Source organism: Sciurus vulgaris, assembly GCF_902686455.1.
Source record: "Sciurus vulgaris genome assembly, chromosome: X".
Taxonomy (NCBI): Eukaryota; Metazoa; Chordata; class Mammalia; order Rodentia; family Sciuridae; genus Sciurus; species Sciurus vulgaris.
Genome location: NC_136471.1, coordinates 117,262,297 through 117,282,855, shown reverse-complemented (window position 1 = coordinate 117,282,855; position 20,559 = coordinate 117,262,297).

Below are 20,559 nucleotides of genomic sequence, written 5' to 3'. Positions count from 1 at the left end.
AAAGGAAAATGTACAGATTGACAATCCTTCCAACTATTCAAAATGTCTCTTAAAAATAAAATTGGTGGTAAGTAACAGGCATTTTGTGTGTGCTTGTTATTTTGACCTGATGGATTTGCAAATTTCTCACGAGCAAAGAAAATAAAAACTGCAGCTTGTTTTTAAGTACAAATCTTGTGTGCAGCAAATGAACTCACATTTTTTATTTATTCATTTATTTGTTTGTGCTGTTAGAAAAGCACTTTGCAGCAAGTGTGAGGGAGAATACTTATTAAGCTAATAACAGCAGAATCATAGAAATGAGGCATGTAGACAAATCTGCATCTAGAAAATAATGTGGAGTTACAGAAGGTTAAGAATCTGTGAAGATCAATGGATGCCAAGAGCTAAAAATAGACAAACAGCATGGAGGCAACGAAATGAAAAGAAAAAGGAAACGTCAAGAAAGTACTAGTAATGTTGAGGAGGCTATTTTGTCTTTGTTCCCTGTAATTCACTAAAATTTCATTAGGAGACATTTCTAACTTCCTCCAAATAGATCATTTTTATTATGCACACTGTATATGGTACTACTGTGGTTGTCGTTTTCTTTTTTTAAACAGTCACAGTCACATATGTATACACACACATACACCTTTGACTTAAATAATTGAAACACACTGTCAAATCGTGAGCAAAAACTAATTCAGTAAGAAGTGCTAATGTGAGCAGTAAAAATGAGTATTATAACAAGTAATGCTGATTCTGAAGTATAATGTTTCCTATATGCACATGGAAATTCTGTAACTTATTACTGAAACATCTTCAAATAATTCAGGAGGGAATGTATCATGCTTTCTTTGCCAGAAATGCAGATGTTTTAATGTGAGCTTTGTTCCTAACTTCCTCTCATTTTTTAGTGTGGTATCAGGAAACATGTTTGCACTTTATGAAGGCATCTATGACAGTGAAATAGGAAGACAATGGCATAAAATGAGGCAGTTTTGTCTACAGACATCTCCATGTTTTATCCCTCCTATCCCCCAGATCCCAAAGGAACCCCAGAATTCATTTCTTGTGTTATAGGAAACTAGATACAAGTTACAAAAAGGTGTATCCTTTCAGCCCATTCTGAAAGTTGACAAGAAATAGTAAAGCATGGTATTTTCCATTAACTTAATATTTCCTCCCATTTACCAGTTATAATTTTGAAATTCTTTTCATATTCAAGATCAAACAACTCTAATTTCTGAATTCTGGTCTTTGGAAACCTGGAAAAGAACTGGGATCCAGATGGTATACTGTTTTCATTTTCTATGGCAGCCGTAACACAGTCTGGGTGTTTTAAGCACCCAAACTTTATTTTCTCAAAGTTATAAGGCTAGAAATCCAAGATCAAGGTGTTGACAGAGTTGACTTCTTCAGAACCTTCCCATTTTGCCTTACTTTGGTCACCCTTTCGTGTGACTTTATGAGTACCCATGAAAAACCTATATAATCACATTCTACTGTACCAGCAGTTAGGACTTCACCATATGAATTCGGGGTTGAGGATTGTAGGGGGAAAAGTTCAGCCCATAACATAGTTTTTCACTAACAAGATGCAAGAATCTTTAGGCTACTTCATCTGTAGAGAAAAATCTGTTTCAAGTTCTGTGTTTTTGAATTATATCAATGTAAATATTTGTGATTCAACATATGGTTGGCAAGTCAGAAATGCCTTAGGGAATTAAAAAAAAAGTTTTCGATATTACAGTATGTTCAGTAGGTAATCCAGGTATATTGGGTAGACTGCCTGGATTTTAAATCTACACTTGTGCTGAATAGAAGGCAGATATTTTCTTCCCAATTTCTATTCTCACTCCTCATCCCAACTGAGATGGCATTGTTGGAAGGGGTTATGAATGAAAAATCTAGAAGAAATTCTAGATTCTCATCCTAAAAACTCTTCCCACTTTCATCTAAAATGTGTGTGTGTGTGTGTGTGTGTGTGTGTAGTATTTGTGAAAATCTATTATCATAATGGGAATGACATAATCTAATTTCTTTATCATACAGTGTCTCTCCTATGTGCATTTCAACAAATATCTGAGTTGTCACATTTACCGCCCCTTATTTCTACTTGGTCCCTGTCTGGCTGGCTGACTCTCCTTCCTTGACTCTAATTCCCTAATTCTCACACATAAGCAGGTAGGATCAACCTCAAGTAAACTGATTGCTAATGCAATTCATTTACCAATCATCTCTCTCTGATCACTCCAAGTCATCTAAAGAGGACAATGAAGTTAACGAGGACACAGAAAAGAAGCGAAGCAGGGAGAATATTGACAAGAAACAAGTACAGGATTCAGAAGCATGGTTGAAGGGAACAGGCTGTGATCTCAGTCAGGGACAACCTGGGACAGAAAAGGCAGAGGAAAACTGCAGGCTTCTCCCTATGACCTTAGTGCATTAGGATGCAGCTGATCACATTATCCAATTGGATTTCCTAACAAAATCTCAGTTGAAGCAAAAATGTTATTCTGAAGATAATATGTGTATGGCAATGATTATATGGCTTCAGTATGTTATTTCCTTGCTGTAGAGAAGAATATATTATTTATTTATAGAAGCGGCACCAGCCTTACACAGTTTCCACAGGTATGCAGGATAATTTACAAACAAAATATTAGAATCTACTATTGTAAAAAGCATCAAGGTTGTAATGAGGAAGATACCTTTTTTTCTTTTTAAAAAGAAGAATAAAAAGTGCCAGCATGCTGTCACTGGGTATAAATATGTAGTTGTTTGCAGATCATGTTGCTCAGTAAATGGATCCAATGCTATTAAGAAGGAATTATAGAAAGCACATTCGCTTTTCTGCTTGATGGCCAGAAGTAATTTTAACACATTCCTGAGTTTTGTCATCAGGCAAGCCAGGAACATAGGAATATAGTTTTTAGTTGTTAAAAAGTTTTTTGTTGATTGGAATTATAAAGAAATTTTAACTATTTTAGGAATTATTAAATGAATTCTTGCTAGGTGGGCCTGGGAGAATTATTTCAGGGGTGTTCACTAACAGGCCAATGCGAAAGTGGAATTTTATCTGTCAGGAGATGCCATACTCCTCAGACTGTCCAAATGGCACAGGTGTTAAAGTATCTTGGGACACCTGCCAAGGTCAGAAAGCAAAAAGCCTTGTGATAGATCAATAAATACTCTAAAACATCTTTCATTATTCCAAACATTTTTTTTTCCAGTAAAATAAAACATATTAAAGCAGTGTGAGTCCTGGGTTCAGCTTGGGAAATTATTAGTTCCTTGGTCTTAGGCACATTGCTTTATTTTTCTTTGCCTCAACATCTTTGTCTTTAAGAATGAACATAACGATTAGCAACTACCTAGCCACAAAGCACTTTGAAGGTCAAAAGAGATGATGTGGGCAACTCTTATAACACCAAGAACTTCATTTCTTAGTAAATGAGTACTATTCTTATTGTTACTGTTATGCTTAAAATCTGTGTCTCCTTCACTATACGTGTTAGAAAGAAAACCCTGAACTTAGAATATTGAGGAGAGAATAGGTCTTGGCCTAGAATTTTGATGGCATTCATTGCAAAATAATGGGTCTATAATTTGGAAAACAGAATTATATTTTCTGCATCGAAAATTTCTTAATGTTCTAATTCTCTCCAGCTCCTTTAACTTTTTAGACAACTGGAGATGTATTCAGTAGTGCTTCAGTTTGTTTTATTTTGCTTGTACCTTTGCTACCCAGTACTATTGTTCCTATCTAAATAAGGGTTTGTGGGATATTCCTTGGTTATTTTTAAAAATTTAAAGTCCATATGACCAGGTTGAGCCTCTTTATTCCTTTTTTTTCTTTTTTTTTTTTCTGGTACCAGGGATTGAACTCAGGGGCACTCAAACACGGAGCCACATCCTCAGCCCTTTTTTGTATTTCATTTAGAGACAGGTTCTCACTGAGTTGCTTAGTCACTTTTGCTAAGATTGGCTTTGGACTTGGCAATCCTCCTGTCTCAGTCCCCTGAACCTGTCTTTTTTTCCTTTTATTCGGTGTAATTATTTCCTAAAATTAAATATCTGTAACTTTTCTGTTTAAGAAGCAGGGTTCATGGGATGCAATTATAAAGTGATTTTATTTTGTCTCCCAATATCTTTCTTCTTAAATTTATTCTCTGGACTGTTTCTTTTGTTGGTCTTTGATCAAATTTAAGGAAAATTCTATGATTTTGATGGTCACTTTTAAGTAATAAAATAACTGGTAGTAATTAATTTGTCCCATTAAAACATTAAATGCATTTGAAGGTAAAGCTGCTCTTTTTCTATTTCCCTTGCTGCAGGCTAGCTAGTGACAACGTAGTGGGTGAGTGGAGATTCTGATGGACTTGCTATTTCTTCCTCTTCTTGAATGTTAATCCCTCCTCACACAAAGCAGTTTCAGACCACTAGTTTAGAGCTGGGGGAAGTAGAAAGGTAGGAGACGAAAATATTCTTGCTTGTCAAACATTATTTGGTAATCTAGGGGCAAATATATCCCTGATTGCCCTTAGTTGGTTACTAACTCCTTCCTTAGGTCCTAGACATCTGGTGGCATTTCAGCTTCTTCCTATTTGTTCCTTTAGCAAACTCTCTTGGATAAGACCTGAGGTGAAGCTACACTAACACTCTTGTGTTTAGCATGTTTCTCCCAAATTATTCTAGGAGCACACATGATCCCCTAATGAAGCGATCTTTCTTTCACTCCTGTTTTATAGCAGCCTGCCAGTCAGATTCTGCATCTTTACATTACTTGGGGACCAGTCTCACTCTTCTGCAGTGTTTTCCAATTCACTTGAGAAATATGTGAAATTTTCCAGCTGTTCTCATTGGACTCCTTTCTCTAGGTTAAGGGAAAGTAGTCACAGTAAATAAATTTATTTTTTTAAAAATTCTCTCCTAAGATCCAACTGCCTTCAATCCTTTTAAAATCCTCAATTTGGGTGTGAAGTTGAGAGCAGAATAGCAGGTTATTTTTCTTTGGCTCTTTCGGATAGCATTCTTCTATTCTGGAAAATATAATTATTATGTGAGTGTATCAAAGACAAGATTCTAGCTGGGTGCACTGGCACAGGCCTGTAATCCCAGTGTCTTGGGAGGCTGAGGCAGGAGGATTATGAGTCCAAAGCTAGCCTCAGAAACGGTGAGGCACTAAGCACCTCAGTGAGACCCTGTCTCTAAATAAAATGCAAAACAGGCCTGGGGATGTGGTTCAGTGGTTGAGTGCTCCTGAGTTCAATCCCTGATATAAGAAAAAGATAAGATGCTTTCTTTTATAGCTATGTACCATGTTCTATTCTTTTATTCTATTCTTTTATATTATCTCTTAAAGAAGTACTCCTCTTAATATATAATATACTGTGGTAAAAACACATAACAAAATTTACCCTCTTAACCATTTTAGAATGTATAGTTCAGTAGTGTTAAGCATATTCACATTGTTGTGAAATATGGACCACATTTCAAATATCTCATTTTACATTGAACAAATTCAGCTTTTTCTGTAATCAAGTTTTTAAAAGGATTTTGATTAGAATATTGGTTTTAGAAACTTGCTCAAGCTGCTTCATAGAAGATAAACAAGTATCAGGATAGGCACAGCCAATAAGAAGATAGAATCTCATGAAAATTCAAGTTCAGTGCTCAGTGCCAAGCCTAATGGAGATTGAGATTATTGTTGGAAGGAGAAAAAAGCTCTTGAAACCTGAGCTCCATGTGTATGCATTCCACAGCTACCCTATTTGTTAAGACTTTGGTGTTCCTAGCATGCTTGCTTCTTTTTGAACCAATATTATCTACTTATCATCTCTCTCTCCCTCATATATCATTTCTTAGTATGTATTTTTAGTTTTCTTATAGTTTCTGGTTCACTATAATTTCTGTATACTACCTTTATGACCCAGAAAAACTGTTCATAACTCCAGCTCATTCTCACACAGTAAAACTCTTCATTTTCTTTGTATTGGTATTTCTTAATTTTAATTTTCAAGAGAGGAAATTGGATGGGTTTTGCCTATCTTCTCATACTATGTGGGTACTTCCAGCTCAAGGACTAACTACCCTTGGGTCAAAATATGGCTACATATTGCTGCCCCTGCTACATATGAGCAGAGGCTGGCGGGGGATTGGTTCCTGTGAAGAAGACCTGGGTATCACAGACTACATGATTTATTTCATATACTTAATAAAAACGTTTTTATGTGTATGCTTAAATAAGAATGAGTATTTCTCTCTATATTTATTTTTGCAGTATTTTTTAATAGTAGAAGGATGCTAATAAGTGTTTTCTGAGACCAAATAATTAAAAAGGGGCTTCTGAGTTTCTGATTGTAGTGGATATTTTTGGAGGGTGAGTAGGTCATTTTCCTGATTTGGGTTTCCACAGAAGTAAACCCTGAGATGATGATGCTATTGTAAATAATTTGCTGGTGGGGGAGGATGATAGCAGGAAATACTGGTAAGGGATGTGAAGAAATGAGACAAGGGGAGGAAGACAACCAATGAAGAATGCATTCAGTGGTGGTTACCACAGTGGATCATTCCACTGTTTAACTCTGAGAAATGTATCATTATCAGAGTTATCCCACACAAGGACCAAGAAAACTGCATGTTTATATGCCAACTCCTAGTTTATCATTGGCTGAGAAATGCTTCTGCAAGTATGACTCCTTTGGCACTTTTGGCGTTCCTTGTATGCAGATTATAGATTCAAGTCCAGTAAAAAAAAAAAAAAAAAAAAGCCCTCAAGTTAGTAATCACAGAGTCGGTATCCTTAATATGCAGTGGGGAGATCAGAGGAGTTGCCAGCAGGGTACTGACACCATTTACTTCAATGCACTTTCCAACTTCCCATTCAATTCTTTCCTGATTGAAGTCCGATTTTACCCAGGGGTACTTTACCATTGAGCTACATCCCCAGCCTTATTCTTCTTATTTTGAGACAGGGTCTCAACTAAGTTGCTTAGAGCCTTGCCAAGTTGCTGAGCTTGCAGTCCTCCTGCCTCAGCCTCCTGAGACATTAGGATTAGAGGCATGCAACAACATGCCCAGCCAAGAGTAAATCCTGATTTAATCTTAGCCAGTCATGGAGAGTCTACTTCCTTTGGTGTAGTTGTGGACATGCAGTACAATCAGACATGAGGTAGGAGATGAGGTCTGTGGAGGCCACCTGAGAAAGGCCTCTTCATTCTTAGGAAGAGACAAGAAAAGGCAGCATCTTATTTCACACTAGACCTGCCACATATCAATGTGTCTCTTGGAAATGTGAATCCTGTTGTGGTACCATGAGCCATGATTTAACCAACCCCAAAGATGCCCTACCATGGGATTTCTCCTTTTGAGAGATGGCTTTTCCTGATTATCTAAATCATTTTGAGTGAAGTTTATCATTACCTGCAGCTAAAGACATCTTAGTTGGTACAAGGATGAAGTGTAAGAACCAGATGAGAAAGCACATTTCTTGAAGTATACAGAAATAATTATTAAGACATTATAGGATAATGTCAATATGTTGTAATGACTCTCTTTGTACAACACTTATACCCATCTTATAGTACCAATAGTATTCAAGGGATTTTGTTGACAATTGAGCAATAGTTCTAGAACAGCAGTTTATTCCATCTTGATTGCATGTCTTTTCAATATTCTGTGTCATTCAATAGGGAGGATGCATCAAACACTTATTCTACATATGGAGGTGCAATGGCTGTCCTGAAGAAAAGCACATGTTGAGCTCTGGTTGGGGTACCATCTGAACGAACCACTTTTTCCTGAATATTGTTTTTATCTGAAAGCAATATTGACAATTAAAATAATGGCTATCCAGACTTTTGTGTTTGTCAGACACTTTACCAAAAGTGAGCAAAACAAACCTATTTCAAGGAAAATGACTGACAATATTTGTTGCCAGTAGTAAAATTCAAGCTTTCAAGAAAAAAATTGATTTTGGGAAAGTTTTATCAGCCAAATGACAGCTGCCAAATACTTAAAAACACTTTTGATGAGATAAGTGGTGATATTAACAAAGGGAATTTGTTGATGTTTATAGTAAAATGTGTCAGCATTTGGAATATCTACAAAACTCAGTGAAGCAATGTTCAATTGAGCAAAGCATGATATTATAAAATGATGCATGGGTAGAATATCTACACATATATAAGATAGTCTAATAGATTTTAATATAGCAGACCATAAAGAAGTTTATTAATAGAGTTTCATGTTCCACATTGCAACTAATTTTTAAAGCTACCATTTGTTGAGTTTTGTTATAGTGTCAAAAAAGAATAGCCATAATTATCTGAAAAGATTCTTAAAATATTCCTCTTTTTCTAACCACATATCTGGGTAAGGCCAAATTTTCCTTATATACTGCAACTAAAATAGCATATCACAGCAGATTGAATGCACAAGCAGATATGAGTCCAGCTGTCTTCTATTAAGCCAGGCATTGAAGAGACTTGTAAAAATGTAAAATAACACCATTATCCTCACTCAATTCTTTTGTTTTGAAAATTTAGATTTTTTTTAGAAATGTGTAGTGTATGTTAACATGTAATAGGGTTACTGATTTTTTTTTTTTTTTTTTTTTTTGCGATATAGGGGATTGAACCCAAGGCCTTGTGCTTGACAGGCAAGCACTCTATGAACTAAGCTACATCTCCAGTTCCAGGTTATTAATTTTTAAATAAATATTTTAACCTTTCTTATAGAGTAAGTATTAGTAAATAAAATATATATAAACAAAAGTTTTTTGGAATCTGCAATAATTTTTAAGAGTTTACAGATGTCTTATGACAACAAGTAGAACTCTTTATAGAGGGCATAGAGGAGAACGTTCAGTAGTTGCGGGTGATTGGAGGATAGAAAAAGAGACATGAAGAGTCCTACAGTAATAAAGGTTCAAAGCTTTGTGGATAATATAATCCAAGAGACCTGTTTTGCTGACTGACACAAACAGAACTGAAGGGCAACTCATTGGAGTAAATGATCATGAAATAAAGAACAGTGGAGAGGTTAAATATTAATTAGAAAAACGGGTGGCAGGAAATTTCTAGAAGCCCAGGAATTCTTGGTTCCCTCTTGAACCCTACAGATAGAGAAATGGAGATAAATGAATGGAAGAGTAGATCTGGAGTGATGTATTAATACTTAATTATTAAACTGTGTTTAAATAAAAAGATCTGGATAATTGGTTCAGTGGTTAAGTGCCCCTGGGTTCAATCCTCAGTACCACAAACAAACAACAACAAAAATACTGGAGTGATGGGGGACCTCCAGAATGAGGAACATCATTTACTAAAATGGAAAATCCTAAGACTTCTAGATTCAGAATCCACAATGTCTGGCTCAAGCCTCCGTATTGTACAACTATTTTTGTGGAGAATGTTATCCTTGCTGCTTAGGTAGCAATCTTTACCTATTTGACATTTATTCTTCAAAATATAGGCTCTTCCTTGGAAGAAATTTTGGTAATTATTTGCCAGTAGAAAAAGATGATGAGTTAAAGTGAACACATAGTTCAAGCTGGCAACAATTATTTAATGTCATTATTTAAAGGGAATGATCAGTATCATATTACTCTGAAGGAATTAGACAAAGACAGAAAGAACATTTCCAAAGTTTCTGGACTACATACATAATAACTAATTTAATATGATTACATATCTTTGAGAAGGGAAGCAGGTAAAACCATTACCACGACCAAAATAAAAAGTAAAGATAAATTTGAATCAACTTTGAGCAATATTACTTATCCTAAAATCAGCTGGGAAATTGAGGGAAGACTATTAGTACCTTACTGAGAAGGGGAGGGAAGATGCCAGAGGATCAGACATTTATGAATGCTTCCTCTATTTCAGACCTCTTGTAACTTTGCTCATTTTATTCTTCAACAACTTATGAAGTACTTTTTATCTCACATTTTAGAGATGAAGAAACCAAGACTCAAGAAAAGTTTAGATTAAAGATCTAAAAGTTTTCAAAAGTGAGATTCAAAACCAGGTATCTTGATCTTCAAAGGTTATTTTTTATGGTTTCTTAGAAACTCCCAGGTCAGATTGTATAAAAACATGCCCATTAACTGCAGAGGAATATAAAAGAATATATTGCAACAACTATTGTTTCTATTTTACATCACCTAGTTTAGTCTTAGTGCTCATTTTTATTGTTCCTTCAAATAGTTGAGAGGTAAGAGAATATTCTTTAAGAAAACAAACACAGTTTTGGAGAATTTTAGAGATACCCTATAAATCAATAATACAATTTTTACTTACTCCTTTGTACGTTTGAACCAAATGTTTTACTTAGGTATGGTATTAGGTCAGAAGAACTAATTTTGCTGCCTAAAAATAGGTAAGATATATACATTCTCTATGTTTCACATTTCTAACTATTAAGCACGGAGATGTACCACCCCTGTCACAAGAGTCAGCTGCAGTACACATGGCTCTCCAAAGTGGGCTTCAAAGGAAAACTCCTCTTCAATGACTTTGAGCTCTGTGGACTTTGAGCACATAAACTTAACTTTTCATAGTTAGCTCAATAGTTGTCATGATTATTATTCTTGAATGCATCATTTTGTGGGTAGGTCAGACTTCTTAACCATTTACCTAATTTCTTGTTATCATATGAGCAGCCTTCTTGAAATTACCCAATCTACTGGACACTTGTTTAGTATCCTGTTCTTTTTAGTTCTTGTAAATCCCCCACAATTCTCCTCAGTCAGCTTTTAAAATTCAAAACTGAACAGTGGATACTACATAAGTTAGATAACATTCTTTAACTTTTATTTTCCCTTTCTGAAAACTGAGAATAAGATGCTCTCTCCTATAGTTAACAGAAGTAAATGAGGTAATTAATACTTGTAAAGCCATCATCCTGGGCTGGAGGTGTAGCTCAGTGGTAGAGCACTTGCCTAGCATGTATGAGGCCCTGAGTTCCATTGCTGTAACTTAAAAAACAAGTTGTTAGTGCAATGTCTGGTTCAACAAATGAAATTATTATTATTGCTATTAATACTAATCATATTACAATTTTTAAGCCACTTAAACTTTCAGTTTTCTGAAGTTTATTCTTTAAAGAAACATTTTATCATACTTCCTAAAAGAATTTGAAAAGATCATTAAAAACCATGTTGAAAATAAGTCTTTAATAATGAGAACAAAAATCAAAAGCCTGACAAAGTGAACAGCCTCAGAAATACTAGTTGTTTTTTAAAAAAGTCAATTAAGAGATCATTTTATCTAATAATAAAATAAGTAACTAATACTTAAAAAAATACAACTAGTCGAGGCCACAGCTAACTCTCCTCATAGGTAATGGAATCCCTTTTCCACCAGAGGAATGCTGGAAATGGTTGTTTGGGGGAACTTAACAGTAGTCCAAACATATTCTCCTTTGCTCTGCTGCATTCCTTCTTCTTTTCTAATTTTTATTCTCTTCTACCTTGACTCTCATTAGTCCTTTTCAGTCTGAATATGACTCTTGTCTCTTTGAACATGCATTTCATGGTGTCTTAGTCTACTTATAGAATGTTCGTTCTACTACCTGTCCTAAATCCACCAAAGGTAAATTGCTTTTCCTGAAGCTCTTCCCAATGTATACAATACATCTTTTCTCCCAACTCATTCAGATTGAGTGTTCAATCTCTCCTCAGAGAAGGTTCTGCTCTTCACTGCTGTACTTTTGTGTACTCTTGTTCCTATTTCTCTGGAGCTCATGTCATCTAGCTACCTTACCTTATGGTTTTCTTGATACTACCCTTACTGGTCTCATTGTCTACACCATCATCCACTGAACACCTGATACCTGGCTCACAGCATTATTTTCTACCCTTCTATCATTGTGGGTAAAGCTAACAATGCAGGCTTATAAGACAAATATAGAGACCTTCCTATTGTGATCTCCTCTACTCCAATGAACTTAACTTCCATGACACTCAGTCACCTATTCTCATGAAAATACCCTGAAACTTGTCACTTAGAGTTATTTCTCCTATGAAATCTTAAAAAATTGTACATCTCATCTTTTAGTCAAACCCTATATTTGTTTCAGCTCTGCTTCCATTTTCTTACTTCCCTTTTTCTTTGACTTCATTAAGAGCTTTGGTTTGACCCCTCTAGTTTATTATTTTCTTTATGGTGAAGATCCTCTATTGACTATCTCTTCCTCCACTCTCTTGCCAATATTCATAATCATATAGCACCATTGTTTCCTTATATTCAATGGAACAAAGCAAAGTATGTATTACTCTCTGTATGTCATTACCCCTTTAAATATGGACCTCTGTGTACCTTCTAGAGAAAGTTTTAGTCCCTTATCTTGCTACATGCTTTCCTATTCCTTTCAGTACCTGTGTATACCTCCACTTGGTTCTAACTTACCACCCTGACATCTCTTCACTCACTTTGTAAACAGTTCTGCTCACTATTGCACAATTCACAAGAAAATATAGAAACTAACTTCTTCAGTGTCTGCAACCATATCTACTTGCATAAAAATTTCCAGCCTGTTTTAAAAGAAAGTGCACCTTCTTTTACCTAAAACTGCCTTTTCTAAGTCATACTCTGGATCCCATTGACACCTGACTTCTTAGGTATTACATTTTCTAATGTTTACATACTCTACTGTGTACCATCCTATAAACTAAACAAAATCCCCAAACCCACTCTTGACAATCTGTTCCCTTTTGGTCACTATACTGTCTCTTTCCTCTCACAGACAAACTTCATGATAGTGTTATTTGTATCTGCTTTCTTTATTCCCTTATATCCCATTAACCCTCCAATCCACTAAGACACTTAAAGTGGTCATACCTAGAGTTGGTTTTGAGTTTCTAGGCAATGGAGACAGGACAGTGGAAATAGGGACTTACTCTATTTTTAATCCTTCATCAAAGGAAATTTCTGCTCAAAAAGAGAAAAGAAAGGTTCTGTTCTTAAATTTCAAAAGGAAATTATTGATTTGAAACCTTATAATAGAGACATTGACCAATATTGTAGGCATTATTTTACAGAATACAAAGAAATATGCATTTATATCCATTGTTTCAATCAGCAACTGGACAACACTGAGTGTAAGCACATGTTTGTGTTGTTGAGAAGGAAAGCCATACGTAGCTACCATTATCAGAAGGGCAGGTGGGAGATTATTTGGAAAATGGATGTCAAATATGTATATAAAATTTCCTCACCTTCTGATAAGAATCAGAGTACTAGTAGAAAGAAAATTCCTCAATAAAACAGAAAATCTTAAATTCATGAAAGTTTCTAAGAATTTGGGAAACACACTAGAGAAAAATTAAGGGCAAAGTTTATCAGTTGCCTGAAGTTTAATTTCTAATAACAATTATTCATTTGTACAATGAAAGTAAATAGGAACTTATTTAACTAGAAGATGAATATTTATGTTTTCAAAAATAGTGAATAACACATGGTGCTTTATATTTAAAAGATTGAAGTTATAAATATTGGAAGTTGTAAATGGAGGTAGCTAATATCTAGGAGGGAAGATTGACTGGGCCTGGCCATGACCTTACTGAGGTATTTTTTTTTCAGTAAATGCACACAAGAGGGAAACAGGCACTAGAATGCCAACTGCTTAGGATTCCATGAGAAATAACTGTCAGAGCACTTATACTACATGCATCTTTACCTATAGTCGCACATTACCCAACGTTTGCTTTGCTAAGAAATAATGTCCTGAAAAATCCCACAACTAAAATAGATGAGCAAATTTTTCTATTTGAGAAATTACTTTACTACTGGGATTAGGATATTTGAAGTCCCCTGTCAAACACTTTCTTTGACAGGGCTGAGTACCCATTGTTGAAATTTCATGTGTAGTCATCATTTTTGTTTATACTTCATTGATATGTTCTGTGAATACTTTGTTTTCATCTCTCGGTACCACAGTTTATGTTGCAGTTTTGGCACACTGACATATTCTTGAATTGCCTGGGGCAGTGGTTCTTAATGTGTTAATGCACATTAGAGTCACTTGGAGAACTTTTAAATATATCAGTTTAATCAATTAAATCAAAAGCCTTGGGATTGGGGCTCAGGCATTGGCAGGTTTCACAAACTCCCCAGGTGATATTAATGTGTAGTCTGGGTTAGAACCACTGAACTAGCAGAGAAGGCTGTTTATTTCAGCTTTTCAATCTGTTTTCCCCCCTCCAGGTTGACTATGTTACACCACTATGTAGTACTTTTATGTGTTTATTTTCAGAAAGCAGTCTATTTGTATATTTCTGAGTTCTTGGGGATACCTCCTTGTAGTCTCAAAGAGCAGTCAATAAACTAATGCTATACTTGAAAACCATTTAGTTATACCAAGTTATGCAAGTTTTATTGCTCCTTCTCAATATTTGAATGTAAAATGTTTTTCAACCTTGACTACATTGTATAATCAACTGGAGAATTTTTAAAAGTAGTGATGTTCTGGAAAAATCCTATTCAAGAAATTATGATGAAATTGGCATGGGGTATAGCTGGGACATTGAGATTTAAAAGAAATCTCCCCGGATGATACTAAAATAAGAGTCTTAGTAGATAACTCATAAATATTTTATAGGTAAATGACATGTTAGGTAAATGATATGCTGATCTATGGTCAAACTAAGGCAGCCAGTCAACCCTGACTCTACATCGGTATTGTTTGGGATCAGGGAGCTTTTGAAAACACCAATTCCTATGCCCCAGCAATCAACATGTTATTAGTCTAGGGTACAGCCTGGACTTTGGGACTCTTTAACATCTTCACTGGTGATTCTGGTATGTAGCAAAGTTGGAGAACCACAGTTGAGCTCAGCCTACCAAACACCTATCTATTTATTCAATTTAATAGGTTCATTCATATTAAGGATGTTTTTAAGCCATCTGCATGTGAATTTCATCCAATAGAGCATTCAAGTACTGAACCTAGCACAGTATATTCTTGCTTCTTCCTCCTATGTGTTTCAGAAAAAACATCTGAACTGTGAAGACTGAATATGGTATAGAGCTCTACATTTCATTATTTTGAGTCGCTTGCTGTTCAAATGTCTGTGAATTTTTACTTTCTTTATGATTTATTTTTTTCTTGTGTTTGAATATGAGTTTATAGTCACAAGCCCAATCTTTTTAACTTTTGTTGACCATTTCCCAACCCCCCTACACATCTTTTAAGAGTTAATTTGGATATCAATGATCTTTCTAGAGTTCAAGGGGACTTACATAGGTGACTGCTTATTAAATTCCCACTAAACTGGATTTTTAAGAACCCAGTAGGCAATCGGGTATAGGAGAACACAGTTTTGATGTTAGGTCTCATTTTTACCTCTCTTTTGTAAAAAAGAAAAGCAGTAATACACCAGTGCTGAGGCAGACTTTCCAGAGACTGTGCTTCTTACTTTAAAAAGGTCTCTTTTGAAATGAAAAGCCATGTATTTAACTAGTGACAATAGAGTGGAGCAGAGAATATTGATTTTTTTAGAACCAACATACAGTTAGTTTTTATTACAGCTCAACAAAATTGCCAATATCCTTCTTAAAGAAAGCATTTCAATAAACTTGACATCCTTGGCAGAGAAACAGTGAGGCTTTCATTTGCAAGCAGTTGCCACTGGGGGTCACCATTACAATTGCTAAATTTTGCCTGCAGTTCTGGAGCAGCGGCTGCAACTTGTCTAAACTGAGGGGGAAAATGGGGGAAGGACTAAAGTCTTTCAAGCAGCTTCTTTTTCTTAGTGTCTCAGGGAGGCATTGTTCAGATATTAAGATAAATATTTGTGTTTTGTGGGTAGGATACTCACCTGTGGTAAAAAAGGGATTCAATAAATTTTCTTGTCTGTCTAATAGATAAAACAATTCTTCATGGTTATAGCTCATCTCTGAGGTCTGTGTCATCCTTCAGAAAGGGTGATCAATATGCACTTTTCTGCCCTTTTGAATTTTTCAAAAACTTAACTAGGATTTGTCTGCAATGTGTTTTTAAATCACTCAGCCTTGTTTATTTTATGAGTGCCAACCCTAACTGTCTTATATTATTAATCAATACATTGTTTCTGCCTAGAAAATCCCTTCAGTTGTTTGCTCCTTACATATTAAATCACTGCCATTGCCATTACATTAGGGAAATCTAATAAAGAACCAAACCAAAGCCAGAGTCTCCTAAAGTGTGACTCATCATAGGAAAAATAGGGCTTTTGGACCAGGTGAGGATATATAAGCATAAATTCTGCAATACAGATGCTCAGAGTAAGTATCCAGACAGAGAGGGGGCACTCCTGACTGACAGCAGATGGCACTCCTGACTGTCTTCAGCAGGCCAACTTAACAATTGGGTGGACTCCACTTAAATTACATGTCGCCCAAGTAAACCTTATCTTTCTATATAACTCTCCTGACCTTCATTGTTCACTCACTACATTTAATCAATATTTGACAAATATTCCCATGGTAGGAATCATGGCTAAAAGAATACATAAGACAGAATTCTCAAGGCCAGATTCCTGAGTTGTGACCTATGTACACAAAGCCTTCCACTCAGAAGTCCTCTTCCAACCTTTTATTGTCTTAAAAGTCTTAATAATTTTGAAATGACAGTCCTTGCATCATTTTATTTTAGACTTCAAAATAAAATGCCCTTAAGGGGTTCACACCATATAGGGGTGACAAAGAAATAAATTATAATTGGTAATCTAATGCTAATATTAGAGATTTGGTTTATTAGCTTTATGAACAAAATACGGAAAGAGTATTATTCTGTCTGCAGGGAAATGAAGAAAATTTAGGAGGGTTTCATTCATGATTCACATATTATCAAGTACTTACTATGTGCAAAGCAGTGTGCTAAATGATTCAGAGAATTAAAAAATAAATTGGCTTGGAATCCTATCATCCATCTCAAGTTAACTCAGTGTATGAAAAGTATATACCAAGCAGAATGGGTTTGATATGATTAGATAGACTATGGGACTAGGATGGGATGTTTGTGTGAATGATATATTTTTCCTACTTGCAATGTTTTCTTTTTCTAACCTATCCCATACAGTATGCTAACCTAATCCTTTTTTTTTTTTTACGTACCCCTTTGAAAATGCCCCTATTAAAAAATACTCAGGATCCTCATTTCCTCTTAAGATAAATTCTAGATACCTTAGCATGGCATTCAAGATATCTCGCAATATGATGTTAACCTTTGTTGTTGTTTGTTTGTTTGTTTGATATCAGGGATTTGAATCCAAGGTGCTTAACCACTGAGCCATAATTCCAGGCCCCCCCTTTTTTTTAATTTTGAGAAAGGGTCTCACTAAGTTCGTAGGGCCTCTCTAAGTTGCTGAACCTGACTTTGAACTTGAGATCCTTTTGCCTCAGTCTCCTGAACCACTGAGATTATAGGTGTGCATCTCTTTGCTCAGAGCTAGCCTTCATTTTTAACCTCATTCCTTATTATTCTCTTATGTGATTAACTTTGGTTAAATTGGGCCACCAGAAATGTTAATGTGTTAGTTCTCTATTGCTGTGTAACAGATGTATTCCAAACTTAGCAGCTTTAAACAATAGACCTTTATTATTTCATAGTGTTTGTGGGTTAGGAATCTGGTAGCAGCTTAGCTGGACAGTTCTATACTTGACTTTACAAAAGTAAAAGAAGCTGGGAGAGAGAAGCTGATAATACAGAGGGAAGAAAAACAAAGCGAATCTCAGATATGAATGGAATAGTATACTCTAGAGAAAGGAAGAGAAATACAAAATCCTTAGAACTCTTGATTAAGTCGGATGATTGACTTATTAAAAAATTACTTGTCCTCCTAAAATGCTGAATTAAGGCAAGTGGATCACTGAATGGGTGATGGAGAAGTGAGGGCTAGAGAGATTTTTTTCTCACTGCCTATTGGAATATTTGGATGTTTGTAGTTATTGCTAGCTTAAAACCATTCTGAAAAAAATATTCTGGCTTTTATTCACTATTGTATATGGGGTATGTTCATCATGGTTAAATATGCTATTTAGCCTAGGGGTGTGGAGTGATGAGAACTAGCACCTGGAGAGGATAATGATAGAATGTGGGGAGAAATGGATATCTCCTGGGAATCAAGGACTCTGAAACCAACCAACCAACTTTTGCCTTAGTCTCTCTCCAAAGCACTTCTCTCACATGAGTGGCTTTTATCTTATAGAGGAAAGCAGAGACCATATTTGCAGGTGTTCAGAGGATAGTTTGGATATATTGGGGAGGGATAATATTTGAAGTTGTATGCCTAGAAGGAAGACTTTTTTGTTCCTGGAAGCAAATAAAGGTGAAATGTACTATGTGTATACTTCTGCCATTATAAAATATTTGACCAGATCCCAAAACCATAAGCATGTAATTAGAGACTTCATGTTAACAGGATCCATTATTTAACCACCTGTTAAATCAAACTTTGAACACATTTAATAGTCTAGTAATCCCTAATTTCTCCATCCGAGCCATAAACATCTGTTTTGTTTTTTTGATACAGGTCAATCAAAACCAGAGTAAGAGTGAGAAAAGAGGTATAAAGAGGGAATGGGGAGCAATGTTGTCCATTTACACAAAGGGGTCTTGGGATAAAGGAATGTCTCTGTCCTTTATCTTGAGGGTCTATGTATTTAATGGTTATCCTGGAATATGGGACAAACTTGTCATCATGGGGTTAGAAGTAAAAACACTTCTTCTAAGGAGGTGGTTTTCAAAGAATGGCCTGAACCTATTGCATAATGTTCTATGACAAATTATGTTTGGACCTACCCTAGTTAGAACTCTGGGAATTGAATAAATTTGGTGTGGATTAGGATGATGTAATTGCAAGGTTAAAGGAATCTTTAAAGGACAGCCTATGTAACCCGTGCCTGGATTCTCTTTAAAAAGAAGCTGCTGTCACATTATCATGTACATAAGTCCATACTTGTACAAGATGTTCAGTGATAGAAATTTTTTATTGTGTAGAAATTCTGTCATACACTGAACTGGAATTCATCTTCCTATGAGAAGTTATTGCACCTTTAGGGTCATAGTGAGAAAATCAAATCCTTCACAATACAGTTTTTAATTTTTAAAATAGTTTTCAGAAGCATGATTCCTAAATATCAGTCAGCCAATATATTTGTATATATCTGAACTGTTTATTGTTTGTTTGTTTTTCAGTACTGGGAATTTAACCCACAGGTACTTTACCACTGAGCCACATCCCCAACCTTTTTTATTTTTTATTTTGAAATAGGTTATCATTATGTTGCTTAGGGCCACACTAAGTTGCTGAGGCTGGCCTCAAATTTGTGCTCCTCCTGTCTCAGCCGCCTGAGCCACTGAGATTATAGATGTGTGCCACCACACCCACGTATCTGTATCCTCTTGATGAACCAGTGAATATATCTAAAGCTTTCAACTTCTGAATTAACCCTGCATAAGATGTAATTTTACTTAAATCCCCTTGTGTTTGCCCTAGTCCCCCATAGCCTAGCTTCAACATAACATCTAGAATAAACTTAAAAAAATTAAGTCCTACCATGTCATTTCTCTGTTTAAATTTTAATTAGCTCTAAATTTCACTCAGAGTGCAACACAAGGTCCTCATAATGGCCTCCCAGTGCCTCTATGATCATTCCTTATTACCTATGTGTTGTTCTTTCCTGCTGCTGGCTCTGCTCTATCCACACCAACTTCCTTGCTGTCCCTGGAATATGTCTCCACATCAGGTCTTGACTCTAACTTTCTTCCATATATCTGCTTGGCTTACACCCTACTGCCTTCAAATCTTTTCTTAGTTCTTATCCTTACAATGATGTTCACCATTTCTATCCTATCTCATATTGCAAAGGTGTCTTTGCCATTTTCCTTCCATACATTAATACATTTAACAGACCAGTGTTTTAAAATGTAGCTTGTCTGTGAAATCATCTGAGAATCTTGTTAAAATGCAGATTCTAAAATGGCAGGTTTAGTGTAACCCTTAAATTCTTTATTCACCCTTAAATTCTGTTTCTAAAAAGTTGGTTGGTGATACTGATGCTGCTGATGCATGAACCACACTCAGAGTAGAAATGTCCTAGAATAAAGGAGAGACCCATAAATGTCTTTTCCCTTTCTCATACTTCTATCCTGGTTCCCCTATATTTCATCCAATGTTTCAGGGTCTGAAGATTCAAGCTCATTTAAAGAGGCTCTCACTTCTTACCTTAGGCTTCAAGTCCCTCTTAATTTCATTCTACTCTTTCAAACTTGCTAATTTTCATTGGTAGAAAAGTTGAAAATAACATAATAATAGAGAAATTTCCCTTTCTCAATTGAGACCTATTATAAGGACTTAGATTTTTTTTTCTTAGAATTTCTTTCATGCCTCAGTCATTGCACTCTTGGCTTTCTGGTCCAGTTTTCACAAGTATATTCTTGTCCTGGTGATTCTCAATGGCTACATCCTTTTTAAATTGACATGATCAGGAAATGTACTTTGTTAAGTTAAAAACATACCTCCTAATAAATTAATGGATGAGAAAGAAAACATGTTAGACAAATCAGTAAGGGGCATAGATATGATTT